The sequence below is a fragment of the Haplochromis burtoni genome, unplaced genomic scaffold (genome assembly GCF_018398535.1).
Source record: "Haplochromis burtoni strain Fernald_Lab_line unplaced genomic scaffold, NCSU_Asbu1 Contig_265, whole genome shotgun sequence".
NCBI lineage: Eukaryota > Metazoa > Chordata > Actinopteri > Cichliformes > Cichlidae > Haplochromis > Haplochromis burtoni.
Window position 1 is genome coordinate 273,205 of NW_024582626.1, and position 4,425 is coordinate 277,629.

Here is a 4,425-nt window from a genome sequence, read left to right on the forward strand (position 1 = left end):
CCCCCCCCCATTTATGAATTTCATTATATTTTGCAACAATTCCCACATTAGCCCAGTGAATAGCTCTATGTTCAGCACAGATAACGATGAAGTAAATTGTCTTGCTCAAGGGTCCTTGCAGGAGGACAGCCCTTAAGCTATATTAGCCAGTCCAAATGGGCTGTCACTAAATAAGGTAAGGCAAAGTCTGCCTGAGACCTACAAAGTGAGTCAGTGAGTTTGTTGGGTTAATTGGTTTAGTAGAGCTCACTGAGCTCTGGCAATGTGATATGGATCCTGCTAGCAGCTAGTGGTCAGAAGGCCAGGATGCCTTGTCACCCAGAGAATGGTGATTAGCTCTGGGTAATGGCGCCTGCCAGCCCAATTAGCGGGATTATGTGTGACCACTACCCTGTGCCACTAATTACAACCAGGCCACGAGAGTGTGTGTGAGTGATTTAGAAAAGACAGGGGAGTGAATGTGTGTGACAGCAGAAGGTAAGAGAGCGAAGAAAAAGGAAATGTGTGCGCACGTGTGTTCCACCAGTGTGCGTGCAGGCGGCCGCCCATCTATGCCACCGCATCCACCCTGTCATTTTCAATTACAGTGAGCCTCGGGTCTTTGCTACAGCATCACCTAGCTCGCGAGACCTCATTTGCTCAACACCGAGCGTCAATCTCGCATTAACACGCTGATTCATGGCGAGACACGACCCACTGTCCTCAGGGTAATATTGAGCATCAGCTGAAAGGTACTGTGGGGAATAATTACTTGTGTCTGAGGAATGTAAGAACCCTTCTGTGCTTAAAATGTAGTCTTTATTTTAACATCATCAGAATTTATTACATTATTATTACAGCAGCTGTCCACATGAGCAAAATTACATCGAGGATGCTCCAAATGACCAAACTGTGCAACTCTGTGCTCATGGTGGCCTGGGGTGCAAAACATAAAAAAACAATCAAAACAAGAAAAATGGAAACAAAACAGACAACACAACAACACAACACTTTATGGAAAAGTTAATGTTCTTCAGTATGCTTGCCAAGACCTGCATGTGAAGTCATGGGACCTAGCCATGCGTAGCTTAGTTCAGTTTAGTTCCACATTAGCTACATCAATGCACCAATTGAATTAACCATCATTGCAACAGCACACAAACAAAAATCCACATTCGTGGTTCAACAACTTCTAAACTGTGATCAAAAATCAGACCAAATCTGAAAACGGACAGATTAATTAAATGGAGCAAATGGGTGCATTGCGAAAATTGTGCTGTTTTCTAATCACAGATGCATTCAGTTCATTTCAATACAAAGCACAAAAAATAAGATATCTGTTTCTGGAGGTGGAGCTATATAATCATTAGCAGTTAGCAGGAAGTTGGGTCCAAAGAGTTATTACATTTAATTACTCTCCTCTCTGTAATTTGCACATTGAGAAACAGAACAGAAACAGGTACAAAACAGTTCACACCTCTGCGTTCTCTTTGTAAATACAGACAGTACTTATGTACCAAAACCCAGCTTGTGCCGGGACTAGTGAATCAGGCCCTAACAGTCTAAAGTTTTGAAGCCCTAATTCTGAATATTTTCTCTTAAAATATTTCTGAAATGTCATGTCATGTTTTCCTGAATGTTGTTGTGTGTATCTTTTTGTTGTGCTATGCACCTCAAGGCCTTTTAACTTAAAAACATAATCACATGGAAAACAAATAAATGTAGTGCATCCCTGCTGACAAAGGCAACCATGGCTTGGTTTATTCAAATTGAATTCACACACACACACAACACACACACACACAAAAACACAACACACACACACACAAACACACAACACACACACACACACACGCACACACACACACACACTAGAACGACATGTGGTGCCTTAGTCTGTTCAACCCTTTCATAGCTTGAAAGAGAAAATTTTTTAAAAGGTGTTTGTGTGTGTTTGCATTTGTGAGCAGTTTTTCCCTCTAAGCCAGCGGTCCCCAACCTCCGGGCCGTCCGTGAGTCATTACTGAACTTCAATAACTTAGTGAAACTTAGAGTGTGTTTAATATATAAAGTCTTACACTCCCTTGCTCCACCACCACTAAAGCAGTTCATTAGGCATAAAGAAAGCTCAGACAGGACCACTCGAGCTACAATCCGAGGAGACTTGTTTATACCCCACTGTGGGGTCCCCACAGACGGACAGCATTTGGGCAGAACGTCCTCTCTGTTAAGGGTAGCCATCTGTGGAACAGTCTTCCTCAACTTATTAGAGAATGCTCTACACTCAATTTGTTTAAGGCAAAGGTTGAAAACTGGTTATGGACAAATCAAGTGTGCGATCATGTATGAGTTGTATAGTTTTAATGTTTTATTTGGGAACAGAATGGTGTGTATGTGTAAGTTTGGTGATGGAGTTTTATTATGAATGAATGATGAATTTTTATGAATTATTATGTCTATTTTTTATGTTTAAGGACAACAGATGGAAATTAGCCTTTGGCTATAATCTGGTATGTTTACATTCATGTAATATATATATTTTTTTACATTTATGTTCATTAACATGCACTGTCCTAAATAAATAAATAAATATTTGGTACCGGGCACGAGAGTTGAGGCTCAGGTTTGAAATGTATGGTTTTCAGGGTTTTTATCGTTTTTTAGCGTTATTTTGTTATATCCTTCATCTATATCCTCTTTTCGTCTCGTGACTTTGCATCTATTTTTGATATTGCCTGTCCTAAAGTCTGTAAACCACTTTGTTTGACTACTTTTCCATTTACAGTGCACTACATAGTAAATAAATAAGGCTGCAGCTGAGTTGTTTGCTTTCAAGGAAAGTTTTTATTAGATGATTAAATTGCCCCCACAAATAGAGCTGCTGCAGAGAAGGTGTGCCATTAAGCACCGTGCCCTCGTCAGCTTAGAAGGACTGCGGTGTGAATCATAGAGAGCTCCTTCTCATAAACCTGTGGCGGCGAAGCCTTGAAAGCGGGTGTATGTTCACAGTGAGTACCTAGCCAAACACATTAGTAGATGAAATTTTCCGCTCTAATTGCCGTTGCACACGTAGTTATTCATCTGTGTTAACGCACTCATTGAGGGATACAGGTCAGAATTTGGTGAAACAAGAAACAACACAGAGAAGATGAGAGAGGGAAGGCTAAAAAGAGGAGACAGGAAAATACGGTGCATCAGCTGATATCGGATGTAGTTTGCAGCAAGAAGCAGAAGCTACCTGACAGGCTCCCCCGCTGGGTTCACATGGACAGTGATGTGCAGATTGTTCCTGACTCGCTCCGTCAGGTAGCTGAGCAACTTTCTCCACCACATTGTTGTTTCTTGCAGACTCTGTGTAGCACTTACGTGGAGTTACATAAAGTACCAATGGATAATTACCAAGGTAATAAGTAATTTGGGCTAGTGTCAGAAGACTGAGAACGACTCTTAGAGCTCTGGTACACGAATGGCAGAGAAACCAGACAAACACAGTTGTGTGGCTTTTAAAAATACTTTAGTGATGTTAAGCCTTGTAAAATAAATTTGTAACCAACACAGTATCACAACAGGTTTTAACAGAATGTCAAGTATAATTTCCCCCAAAGTAGCAAAAAAAATAGAGTTAAATAAAATTGTGCACAAGTAAAAGAATTAGTCTTTTTTAAGTCCAAATAGTACCGGTGGGGCCCGTGACAAACAGGTGTATTCCAATAGAATTCGTCCGACAAGGAGTGTGTGTGTGATTGTCTGTCCTACAGTAGAGGATTGTAGTCCATCAATGTGCAAATGAGTGTGCGTGTATATGTATATCGTCTCCTAGGATCTTGGGTTGGCTCGCCATCCAGTGAACACTGGAACACTCTGGGTTCTGGAATCGCTGACCTGGTCTTTGGATTCGTCCCATATAAAAACCTGACCTATAAACAATGGCCAAATATATGTCACGTGCCCTTTAAGGATAACTCTCACAAATTAACCTAAAGTAGTGTCACAGTGCAGTAACACCAAACAGCCACTTCACAAGCGCATGGCACAACACAGAAGAGCCACCTCCACAGGACAAGACTCAGCAGTCCATCTGCATCTTGAAGGATAAAGGACACTCTTTCGAGGATGCCAATGTTCACATTTTGGACAGAGAGGACAGATGGTTTGAAAGAGGAGTGAAAGAAGCCATCTATGTCCACTGTGAGCGACCATCTTTGAACAGAGGCGGTGGTTTACGACACCAACTCTCTGCCATCTATAATCCAGTTTTGAGTATCCCTTCCCAGACGCCTTAACGCCCACTCACATCCTGGGCCATCTGACCTCAGGAATTCGCATGATAAGGTGGGGCCAGGTTTCACAATGAACTCACCCGAAACTCTGGCTGATTGGGACCCACACCCAGTTTCACACCTTGGCTCAGGCGATTAGAGGATCATCAGGGGTCCTTTTGTCCCT

The 4,425-nt window shown here is 41.9% G+C and overlaps 1 long non-coding RNA gene across 1 annotated transcript in view; it reads right to left on the minus strand.

Moving 5' to 3' along the window:
* Window positions 1–3,702: 3,702 nt before the first annotated feature.
* The window catches only part of LOC102291897, a 2,978-nt gene continuing 2,255 nt past the window's right edge, over window positions 3,703–4,425 (minus strand). Inside the window, exon 3 of the long non-coding RNA XR_316863.2 lies at window positions 3,703–3,896. This is a non-coding gene — a long non-coding RNA (uncharacterized LOC102291897). The remainder of the gene's footprint in view (window positions 3,897–4,425) is intronic.